We start from the raw sequence: 12,938 nt of genomic DNA, 5'->3' as shown, positions 1-12,938 counted from the left end.
TTAATTATCTGTATGTGTGGACTTGTGGCTTTTCTGGGTCTTTCCTGCACCTTCCACGATAGGTCTTATTCTGTGGAGAAAAAAAAAAAAAAAAAAAAAAAAAAAAAAAAGCAGAACATCATCTGCTCCTTATAAGCAAGTATATATGCTCTTCTATATTGTTTCTTAAAACTTTGCAAATTCATCAATTCCTACATAAAATGTAGTGTCAAGCAACCATCTTCTCCAGCATTTATTTTAACAAAGTAAAATGACAACTGTTAGATCTATCTCAGATTGGATATTTTCCTGAAATATCTAATATTAAGGGTATCTTGAAATCTTTACATTTATCTGGAAAATTGTCCTCTAAGCATAGTTATTCGAACAAATCAAATTTCTTTCAGCTCTCCTATGTCCCTGAGACCCTCCTGAACCCAAGTGTCATAGTGTTGAAGTAATTCCATTCTGGTTTTAAGTACAAGACTGAGTCTGTCAGAATTTATTTTAGATGAAGTACATAACTCAAATTATTTGCCTACTCCAGTAACACTAATCTCTCATGTGTGTATATATACGTATATATGTATATATGTGTATATATATAGTATACATATATACATATGTGTATATATATATACACGTATATATACACACACATATATTTGACATAGTCTTCTACTCTTTCATTTCATTTATTTAGGCCCTGTTGTGACTGGAAAAGTCTCCAGTCTTTCTGTTAAGTAAACTTTATTAATGGTGTGTTAATGTTAAAAAGATAGTTTTTCCATTTTAACAGGAAGTAGAAACAAACATTCTGCCAACCTGGATTAGAACCACATTCATTGCTTTCTGATATATTTGCCATCTTCTTTATCTCTAAAGTATTTAACAGCTTACACCTGAATGGGACTGTTTAAAGAGTTTCACAAATGACACACATTTTTCTGAAATAATTAAAGGTGCATTTCCAGAAAGAAAGAGGTCATTTATTTATTTATTTTTTCTCTCCTCTTGCAAAGGAGGGAGAGTCCACAAGATTTCAGTTTGCTAAATGTCTTTTTTTTTCATTTATATATGTATTCTTATATAATTGTAAAATTCATTAATTTTTCAGGCCTCTCAATATTCAATAAAATTGCACAATGGGTCTATACTTTCTGCATAGAATACAGTAGTAACAGAGAGATCACATGGGTTTATTATTTGTGGATGTGTGATGACAAATTTGCAGAACTGTATCCCCATTAGTAGAGTATGTTGCCTCTTACTGAGGACCATACTACAGCTCAGGGCTTTGGAATAAAACAGCCTGATGAACAATTAATGTGCAATTGCTGTAACATTTGAGATTCTTATGTTAAAGCAGATGTACCAGGTTAGAAGGCAAATTCTACTAAGGCAATGCTAAATCCTTGTTGACCTGTCATTTGCAATGCCCTATACCACAATTTATTTAACTATCAGTCTATCTTTCTTTCTTTCTGTCTGTTTATTTATTTAGGGTTGCAGAAGGATAATTTCAAAATATTAACATCAAATCAATTTAATGACACCAAAGTGTCCTTACTCCCAGTTAATGCAACTGTAGAACCGAATGTGATAATTAAACATGCAAATATTTGCATTTCCTTTTCAGTTATAACTAATTCTTAATGTTATGAATGACTTGTTGAATGATTATGGGATTACTCTGAAATTTATGCAAATGTCTATACCCTTAATATCATTCTAAGCGGTGCTCTATGCCCTCTATGACTCTGGAATCATCAAATATTTCTCTAAATAGGTTTCAATTAATTTTAATTTTTGATCTACTCTGGAACTAGTGCCAAATAAAAAGATGGTCAGTATCACAGTGTGTGTGATACTGTGTGATGATGTATGATATGTGTAATTACAATTAGTGTAGAAAACACTACATGAAATATAGTCACTCATTTGTGTGTCACTCATTTGTTTCCAGTTTAAGAGGAGTATTATGAAGAATTACATAAGTAGAGAAGTAGAGGCTAAATTGAGTGAAACCAAAACAAAAGAGCCCTTTCCTACACAGACAAGCTTACGCTGGGCACCCTACTAAATGTGCCTGGTAATAGCCACTTCTTTGCAGGAGAAATAGAAGGCAAATGTCTTTGTGAGGGAAAAAAAAAAAAAAAAAAAAGTTGCATTACTGTATATGAAAGCTCTATAAGAATGACTGAGATGCAGTTGTGTAACAACTTCCAGATGATTATAACATTGCAGAGGACAAATACATTCTGTTACTTTGTAGAGCTGTCTCACTGAGATGAAATGCAGTGTGTCTTCATGACCAATCTTTACTAATAAGAACAGAAAAAGTATCTGTCTCAGAAGTCATTAATCTCCCAATATTCTATGAGTAACTTCTGGGGGATAAAAGTTATTTAAAAATACTTCCTGTGTACATGGAGCACTTGCAGGTAGGATTTTGACAGGTTTAAAATTTTGCTATAGTCCCAAGTAGAGGTGCACACAGGAAAATATATTTAAAGAAACAGTCTGAATTTTATATTTTATTGCAGATTGTATAAATAATTAGGGAAACAATGAAAAAACATCTGTAAGGTTATCTAATGTGTCCATAATGAGTTATATATCATGAGATATATATGATTTTTATATATATAAAATTTATACTTGAATAGCTGTATACTTCACAAGCCAAAGCAGAATCCATGCTGTATTAGGTCTTCTGTAGAAGGCATTTCTTCCTTTATGCTATAACAGTTTGTACCTCATGACATCTAAAATGAGTTAAAATGTGTTAAATATGAATGTGTAATAGTCGTGATTGGATACAGGGAACCTGTATTTGATAGCCTTCTTCAAGGCAGACAGTTTACACCTGAAGTTACTGATCATATGCATTTACCTCTGAGTATCTCGGTACCCATTTGTAAGGTCATAATGCTTATCAATAACCTAAGGAAAAAAAAGTAATATTAATATATGTGATGGTAGTGAGGCCCATGTAACAAACTATGGGATGTTGGGTAGATGATCTGCATTCACAACAATAAAAGCTTTATTGGAGTATACTCTCAAGAATAATATGACTAGTGTTCTGCCAGTGAGTACTCTGTTGCATTTATGTGATATACAATCTGTTTACTGAAGAGAAGAGATTAAGGAGAAGTTGTTCTTACAATGACCACTTACCTGACCTCTGTGAGGTTTGAGAAACAAATATTAGAATTCCTTTCAAATATATTCTTATCAAAGGAATAACACCTTTCCTTTATATGTTTGGTTACAGGAGGAATTAATATTGGTGAAAACAAAACACTTATTAAACTTCTCAGAAGTTTCTATTAAAAGTATTTGCTTTAGAGAAGTTCAAAATTAAGAGAAATGAATAAGATCTGGTGTGTAAAAATAGGATAGGAATGTGGAATTTTCCCCATAGGAAAATAAGAAATGTTCTCAGGAATACTTTTGAGAAAATAGAATTTTAGAAATTAAAACCAGAAGTTTTTTTTTTATAAAAAAAATATATATATATATATATATTTTTGAATTCAAGGGGAAGTTTCTGGGATAATTCTCTTTAGTCTTACTTTTTTTTTTTTTTTTTTTTTTTTTTTAATAAAAAATAGTATGTAAGATTTTGTAAATAATTACCAAGTGTTGATATTTAAAGATACATAAACAGGTTGTTCAGCAAGCCAGTTGCAGATTATAGGAATAAAATTAATATCTCTATATCAGAGAAGAAGAGGAAAGATCAGGACATTAGAAAGTGTTCTGATCTAGATTTAAAACTTCCTTTGGCTCTCTGGGCACCAAACTTAAATACTGCTCTTATCAGTACTTAGAGTGGTAGCAAATGCTACATAAATGTATACAGAAAGCAAAGTGCAGCCATTTCTTTGGGTAAAGAATGATTACTTAGAGAGGGAAGCTTGTACAAATGAAAAGACAGATGATGAATGAATGTAAAGAGTCTAAAGCTGAAAATCAGTAAATTCCTGTGAGCACAAATGCATTCATGCACATCTCAACTTGTCATTCAAGACCATCACACACAGATCTTTCCACTGATGACTTTTCATTGGTTGTTCTGACAGTCTTCCAGAATATCATGAAATCAGCAGTGCTGCTAAATTTCTTCAGTAGTTGTTGAAATGCTTTAACACTCTGCTGCATAAGAGAAAAGAAAATACAAAGAACTGTCTGAGGAGCAGGAGAAAGATTAAATGAGGAGAACAAGAGGAAAATATTGTTAAGGTAGTGTCGATCAGAAAGACCTAGAAGCTAACAGCCAGAATCAAGGTAATCTGTAATATAGTGTAAAGGTTTGTGTATTCTTTTACCTCTCTTGGTCATGGTTTTCATCACAGTATAGTAGCCTAACAATTTGCCAAAGAAACAGATGCCAAGAGAAGTGATAATTCAGCCCTCTTATCAACCAGTATCGCTTGTTTGTTTTTTTTTTAAGTTGTGGTAAGAGGAAACATGCTGGTTTTTGTTTTTTTTTTTGATTAGGTCTCCCAGAAATATTTATTTCCAAGCAAGTTTAAAGCTAGGAAATGAAAATAAGTTTAAAAACATAGAAAAAGGGAGGAAGTAAAACCTCTTGGTTTCAAGACAACGTGGCTCGAAAAAGGACTGTTTTCAGATCACTACTTAGTACATGTTGCATTTTCGGCTGGACTGGTGCAGCTTGTGTATGATGACATGACACCACTTTCATCTCTGAGGTAACACTGAGGTGATTTTTACTTCTTAAATAGTATTGTCCAAAAAGGCTGCACTGCCTTAAATAACTTAAGATCCCAATTCATTCTCAGTCCGGCGTATAAACTCCTGTGAGGGTGTATAGTTACTGGTAAACCATCCTCTGCAAATCTCCATTTGAAGGAAATACGACTTCTTGAAACACTCTTGACAAGTCTTCCTTCAATACTAGAAATTAATAACACTGGTCAACTTGAAAGTACTTTCAAGAAAAGAATTGCCCAGTTGAAATAAGGACAAGAAACAGAGTTATCCTTGTTGTCAGTGGCAATTGCTGAATTAGGTCAAGGATATTATTAAACCCATGGCAGTAGTACAAGGGCTCATTTTCCCAGCACTTATGGCATGTTAATATAGATCAGTTTAGAAAATGAGAAAAATATACATGGAACAAGCTTTTATTTGGCATTTATGTCTTTACAACATAATGCTTTATGTTTACAGAAATAAACTAGACTAATTATAGTGCTTTTAGATTTTTAAATGTGTTCAAGATAAGTAGAAGTCCTCATGGAGATCCTAATGGGCCTGCTGTGCACTCAGAGCCTGCAAGTGCAGTCTGAAGTATGAGTCCTTATGTATTTTCCAGAGCATACAGCAAACTCAGGGATTTCTGGCCTGGGAGTACATGGACACTTGGGGCAGGCTGGCCACTGCTGTGAGATTGGAACAAAGGTGATGGAGCATTTTGTGCTTAAGCTTCCTTTGGAAACTGCTCCTTCGTGGCAGGACAGAAATAAAATATGGGTCATGTCTGTAACTCATGCTCAAAAAGCTTTTTTTTTTTTTTTTCCAGCTGTATGGATCTCTTATGCATGTGAATTTATGTTTTTATTTATATTTATTTATATTATTATTTTTCTGTAAAATCAGTAATCTGCAGTTTAGATTGAAGGGTAAGTTAGTTGCTAATAAGAGGCCACAGATATCTATGACACTGCAGCAGAGAAGTATATGGTCAACAGTGTTTAGATTTAAACTGGTAAATCTCAGTTTTGATTTACACTTGCACCACTCAAAATGGCAGAATCAATTTGTCTGAAAATTGGTAAAACAAATTTGCTGTGGGCTCTGACCTTATATGCCAGGCTTCGTCCCAGAATATTTGTTTTATGTTTGCATTATAAATCTCTAAAAAGCAGTTTTTATTACAGAAGTACTGACATAGCCTTAACTGTAATGGTGTGGCTATAATTTTGTTAAATAGTAGGTTAATCTATTGCCAACTGGTAAGTAATATTTCTCAAACAGTAAATGTTGAACGGAGAAGCTGAAGAGAAAAACTACTGTTACAAAAAATCAGTAATTGAAGTGAAGAAATAATAAAACGGCAAAATGCTGCTATAGGAGTGATGCAGGATGAAAAATATTTGGTCAGCTGATATTGTTGAGTGTGTATGTGCAGATAATCATACATGGACATTTATGGGGTATATGTTGTGTTTACTGTGTATTTCAAGACTCAGTTTTATTAAGAGAATACAACACTAGTGATACATAACACAAGATTACACTTTTATAGAAGGCAATAGAAGCAATTATTGTGGCTAACTACCACATGATGTAAAACAAAATTTAAGTGAAATGTAATTATTTACTACACTGTATCTGCACTTGAAAAAGTTTTTTTGTTTGTTTGTTTGTTTGTTTGTTTGTTTAATGGATGAAGCATAGGAAGTTCTGGTTATCCCATGTAGCAGAAAGATTCAAAAATATCTGATCCATTTTTAGGCCAAATACTTTCACCTATAGAACATTCTTGTAAGATTCATGGTTTTTATTAGATGTCATTCAGTTCAGATTTAAACAAGACTGAGTACAGCTTCAACATGTTTTCCATTCATGTTTTCATTCAATAACTTTCTTCTCTTTTAACCTTAGTTAATTAAAAAACCTTGCATAATTAAAAACTAATTTCCCAGCAAGTGCACATAATTATTTAATAGAGATGTACCTTTTTGATAATCAGATAAATTCTCCACAAGTATTCCTAAGAGCTGATGCCAGTAAGATGTTATGTTGGCATAAAAAAAAAAAAAAAAAAAAAAAAAAACACCTTAAGTTATATCTTACTTCAGTGGGACTATGCTTGAAGTGAAATATGAAAGAATGAGAGGGTTTCTCAACGTGATGTTCTGTCTGTGTTTGTATTCCCGTATGTGCTTCAGCAAATTCCAGCACATCTAGCCTTTAGACCATATCAAATTCTGCTCTTTACATCTTTCCCTTCTTTTTGTGATGTCTTACAGCAACTCAGCAAAATTGTTTTCATAGTCTCCATGACACCTTTCTTCAGCCTTCTTTTTTTCTCTTTAATCGTTTCCTATATTTTCTTTTGTTTCCATGGTCTACTGTCCATGCTATTGACTTTGTACAGCAGAACACCAGGGGAATTCTTGAGCTTTTCCTGTCCTTAGTAACCACTAAATGTTAAAAAGAGAACTGTTCTTACTTCTTAGCACCCCATGTCGATAACGCAGCAAGCTAACAAATCTTTTAAATCACAGCTTTAAAGTTCTATTGGTCTGGGAAGTGAGCATCCTACAACATTTAAGTACAATCTTATAGTATCATAAGCTCCACTGAATTCTCTGCTTGAGGCAGTTTGATATGTAGTGTGAGCTCAGCAGCACGTTGTTTGACTTGCTCTTCAGTTCAAATCTAATGGGGATTAATGGCAGCAAACTTAAGAGCACTCAGGGGCTTGTTCAACCCTACTTGGACTTGGGGCAACTCCCTGGAAGGCCAAGGTAAGCACTCCAGCTTAGGTTTGTCATAAGTCTCAGTCAGTTCACTAAGAAGTTGTTGCTTTATTGAACCTAATATGAAAGGGCTTGCTAGGCATGAAGATACTTTTAAAGTCTTTCTAATACCCAGTGCACTTAGAAATTCTGTCACAGTTTTGTCCCTGTGATATCACAGTGCAATTGTTCATTCCACTTAGAAGACTATCCCTCTTTTCTGTGGGTCTGCAAGTTCTATGCGTACATTTACAGTTAGAAAACTTGGGAGTTTTATTTCTTACCAAAGTCATAGGAGTATAAAGTCAAGAAATAGGTATGACTGAAAAATGGCCTGATTTACAATTTCATTGGGAAAAAATGAATTAAAGACATTTTGTTTCCATTTGAGTCAAAATAAAATCTTATTCTTCCAATTTGGAATGTATCAAGGTGCCTTCTTTCATTACCATATGTCTTAAAAGGAATGTACTTCCAGATTACTTATTTTTATCTCAGTACCCCAAGTGGACAGCAAATGCTACATCCCAGAACAGTGTTCTCCTCCTTTTCTTCCTTCTTCAATGTATATATATCTTTAACTTAAAAATACAGAATTATGTTTTAACCCTCAAGTTCCATTGTCACTACTTCACAGATTTGTGTAGATGCTCTGTGCTAATTGTGTTGGTGCAGAAGAATCTCCCAAAAGTAATTGAAATGGCCCAAAACACAGTATCTAAAATACTCCATTGTGTATCTGAGTGTGATAGCTGAATATTTTTATGTATTTTAATAAAACAAGGTTTAAATGTTTAAGTAGGACAGAGCCAACCTTCTCTAAAAGTTAATTCTTATCTGATACAAACATTGCATTGGTAAAATAGATTGGATTGCAATCACTTCTTTCACTGCGAGACAATAATTCTAATGTAGACATTTAGTATGGTACTACTTCTCAGTTAGAGAATTTTAATTAATGTGTGTTCTTTTTTCTCTCTGATATTTCAGAAATTATCCACAAAACTTCTCCAGAGATCATAATATGTTGTATGATATGAGAAACCTGTTGAAAGTCATTTTTTTTTTTCAATGCAATACACATATCTGTGTATTTTATCTAGTTTAATGCTTGCTCAAGTGGGCTTTATTTTATGAAGAAATTAGAAGTATTTCTTTTTATAATACATATGATAAATTATTTTAAAAGTGTCTAGTCTGGGAATCATGAAGAAGGAGATGAATATACACACATTGGTTCAGAGCTGATACTTTTTAGCCAAGTTACGTTGGAATACTACTCTCTGTTTATCCATCACATTTGATCTAAAGTATTGCCAATTTTTAAGACGTTATCAAACACTATAATTCTGTTTCTGAGGTCCAGATTCCCAATTGATATGCTGAAAAATACTACAGCAGTTTATAAATATTCATTGAATCAATTAAACAGTTATTTCCCCCCCTCCCCCCCCCCCCCCATGCACGTTTGTGAGCTTTGCATTCTTTTTCTTCTTGGAAAATGTGCTTTTCAGCAAAGCAAAATCCTTTTTCTTGGAAACATACCTCTTGTGAGATTTTTCTGAAATCTAGGTGGTAGTGTTTTGATCAAAAATGAACAGTTTTATTCCCCTATTATGTGGGAGATGCAAGATAAGATTGTCTTGTCAATTGTTATTAAATATAATTACTAGTTGTTGTTGTTGTTGTTTTTTTGTTTTGTTTTGTTTTGTTTTAAGAGTCATTTACATGACTCTTCCCAACCTGGTACACCCCTCTGATTATTATCTTAGCTTAGCTAAGATAATAAACTTAGCTTCCCAACCTGGTACGCCCCTCTGATTATTATCCTCTTTTGATAGTCCAGGCGGGCAGTGACAACATTGAAGACAGAAGCCTGAAGGCTATCAAACGAGACTTTAGGGGGCTGGGTCGGTTAGTGGATGGAGCGGGAGTGCAGGTGGTGTTTTCGTCCATCCCTACAGTGGCAGGGAGGGGTTCAGAGAGGACACAGAAAGCCCACCTGTTAAACACGTGGCTCCGGGGCTGGTGCCAACGTAGAAATCTTGGGTTTTTTGACCATGGGGCTCTTTACTCAGCACCTGGCCTGATGGCCGCAGACGGGTCCCTATCTTTTAGGGGAGAAAGGATCCTGGGCCAGGAGCTGGCAGGGCTCATTGGGAGGGCTTTAAACTAGGTAGGAAGGGGGATGGGGCTGAAGCTAGGATTGTTGGGGCTGTGCCAGGGGGAACAATGGCAAGGCCGGAGGATAAGGCAATGGCCCAGCTGAAGTGCATCTACACCAATGCACGCAGCATGGGTAACAAACAGGAGGAGCTGGAAGCCATCGTGCGGCAGGCAGGCTACGACTTGGTTGCCATCACGGAGACGTGGTGGGACCAGTCTCATGACTGGAGTGCTGCAATGCCTGGCTATAAGCTCTATAGAAGGGACAGGCAGCATAGAAGGGGTGGTGGTGTGGCTCTCTATATTAGAGAGTCTTTCGAGGTTGTAGAACTCGAGGCTGGGAACGACAAGGTCGAGTCCCTTTGGGTTAGGATCAGCAGGGACAACAAGGTTAGTGTCCTTGTCGGGGTCTGCTATAGACCACCGAACCAGGATGAGGAGACGGATGAGGAATTCCACAGGCAGCTGACAGAAGTTGCGAAATCGTCAGCTCTTGTACTCGTGGGGGACTTCAACTTCCCTGACATATCCTGGAAGCACAACACAGCCCTGAGAAAGCAGTCTAGGAGGTTTCTGGAGAGCGTGGAAGATAGCTTCCTGACGCAGCTGGTTAGTGAACCTACCAGGGGTGGTGCCCCGCTAGACCTTCTCTTCACAAACAGAGAAGGACTGGTGGAGGATGTGATTGTCGGGAGCTGTCTCGGGCAGAGTGACCACGCAATGGTGGAGTTCACTATTCTTGGCGAGGCCAGGAAGGGGACCAGTAAAACCGCTGTATTGGACTTTCGGAGGGCTGACTTTGAGCTGCTCAGGACACTAGTTGGTGGAGTCCCTTGGGAGGTGGTTCTGAAGGGCAGAGGGGTCCAGGAAGGCTGGGCGCTCTTCAAGAGGGAAATCTTAATGGCGCAGGAACGGTCTGTCCCCACGTGCCCAAAGACGAGCTGGCGGGGAAGAAGACCAGCCTGGCTCAACAGAGAATTGTGGCTTGAGCTTAGGAGAAAAAAAGAGGGTTTATAATCTTTGGAAAAGTGGGCAGGTCACTAGGGAGGACTTTAAGGATGTAGTGAGGCTGTGCAAGGACAAAATTAGGAAGGCCAAAGCTCATCTGGAGCTCAATCTGGCTACTGCCATTAAAGATAACAAAAAACGTTTCTATAAATACATCAACACAAAAAGGAGAATTAAGGAGAATCTCAATCCTTTACTGGATGCGGGGGGAAACTTAGTTACAAGAGATGAGGAAAAGGCGGAGGTGCTTAATGCCTTCTTTGCCTCAGTCTTTAGTGGCAATACCGCTAAATTCTCTGGAAACTCAGTACCCTGAGCTGGTGGAAGGGGATGGGGAGCAGGATGTGGCCCTCACTATCCATGAAGAACTGGTTGGTGACCTGCTATGGCACTTGGATGTGCACAAGTCGATGGGGCCAGATGGGATCCACCCAAGGGTACTGAGAGAACTGGCAGAGGAGCTGGCCAAGCCACTGTCCATCATTTATCAGCAGTCCTGGCGATCGGGGGAGGTCCCAGTTGACTGGCGGCTAGCAAATGTGACGCCCATCTACAAGAAGGGCCGGAGGGCAGACCCGGGAAACTACAGGCCTGTCAGTTTGACCTCAGTGCCAGGAAAGCTCATGGAGCAGATCCTCTTGAGAGTCATCACACAGCACTTGCAGGGCAAGCAGGCGATCAGGCCCAGTCAGCATGGGTTTATGAAAGGCAGATCCTGCTTGACGAACTTGACTCCTTCTATGACAAAGTGACGCGCTGGGTGGACGAGAGAAAGGCTGTGGATGTGGTCTACCTTGACTTCAGCAAGGCTTTTGACACCGTCTCCCACAGCATTCTCCTCAAGAAACTGGCTGCTCTTGGCTTGGACTGGCGCACGCTTCGTTGGGTTAGAAACTGGCTGGATAGCCGGGCCCAAAGAGTCGTGGTGAATGGAGCCAAGTCCAGTTGGAGGCCAGTCACTAGTGGCGTCCCCCAGGGCTCGGTGCTGGGGCCGGTCCTCTTTAATATCTTCATCGATGATCTGGACGAGGGCATCGAGTGCACCCTCAGTAAGTTTGCAGATGACACCAAGTTAGGTGCGTGTGTCGATCTGCTTGAGGGTAGGAAGGCTCTGCAGGAGGATCTGGATAGGCTGCACCGATGGGCTGAGGTCAACTGCATGAAGTTCAACAAGGCCAAGTGCTGGGTCCTGCAGCTGGGGCGCAATAACCCCAAGCAGAGCTACAGGCTGGGAGAGGAATGGTTGGAGAGCTGCCAGGCAGAGAAGGACCTGGGAGTGATGGTGGATAGTCAGCTGAATATGAGCCAGCAGTGTGCTCAGGTGGCCAAGAAGGCCAACGGCATCCTGGCTTGTATAAGAAGCAGTGTGGCCAGCAGGGCTAGGGAGGTGATCGTCCCCCTGTACTCGGCTCTGGTGAGGCCACACCTCGAGTACTGTGTTCAGTTTTGGGCCCCTCGCTACAAGAAGGACATGGAGGTGCTTGAGCGGGTGCAGAGAAGGGCGACGAAGCTGGTGAGGGGCCTGGAGAACAAGTCCTACGAGGAGCGGCTGAGGGAGCTGGGATTGTTCAGCCTGGAGAAAAGGAGGCTTAGGGGCGACCTTATCGCTCTCTATAGGTACCTCAAGGGAGGCTGTAGCGAGGTGGGGGTTGGTCTGTTCTCCCACGTGCCTGGTGACAGGACGAGGGGGAATGGGCTAAAGTTGCACCAGGGGAGTTTTAGGTTAGATGTTAGGAAGAACTTCTTTACTGAAAGGGTTGTTAGGCATTGGAACGGGCTGCCCAGGGAAGTGGTGGAGTCACCATCCCTGGAAGTCTTCAAAAGATGTTTAGATGTAGAGCTTAGGGATATGGTTTAGTGGGGACTGTTAGCGTTAGGTTAGAGGTTGGACTCGATGATCTTGAGGTCTCTTCCAACCTAGAAATTCTGTGATTCTGTGATTCGGTGTGATACATAATTATTCATTAAATTTTAAATGACACAAAAAATAATATAATGAACTGAACAGCTTCAGTGAGAGCAAATGAAAGATAGTGAAACTAAAATATTCCAGAGGGATTGTAGGGGAGCTCTCACTTAGAATGAGGAAGACCGATAGATTAAGGGACCCGAAGCTGACATTTAACATTTGGTAAATATCTCCTGGTATTCTTCCCTTGTCTGAGGGGCAAATCTCTCTGTCCCTCTGTTTCATTCTTCTCCCTCTCTCGTCTTTGTCTTTTAGTTTCCAGAAAGGCATCTAAAAGGCTTCAGTTTCATTTGAGCAAATATTTCCTGTTCTTG

Source organism: Aythya marila (assembly GCF_965140915.1).
Source record: "Aythya marila genome assembly, chromosome: 2".
Lineage (NCBI taxonomy): Eukaryota > Metazoa > Chordata > Aves > Anseriformes > Anatidae > Aythya > Aythya marila.
Note: the sequence above shows the minus strand (reverse complement) of the source record.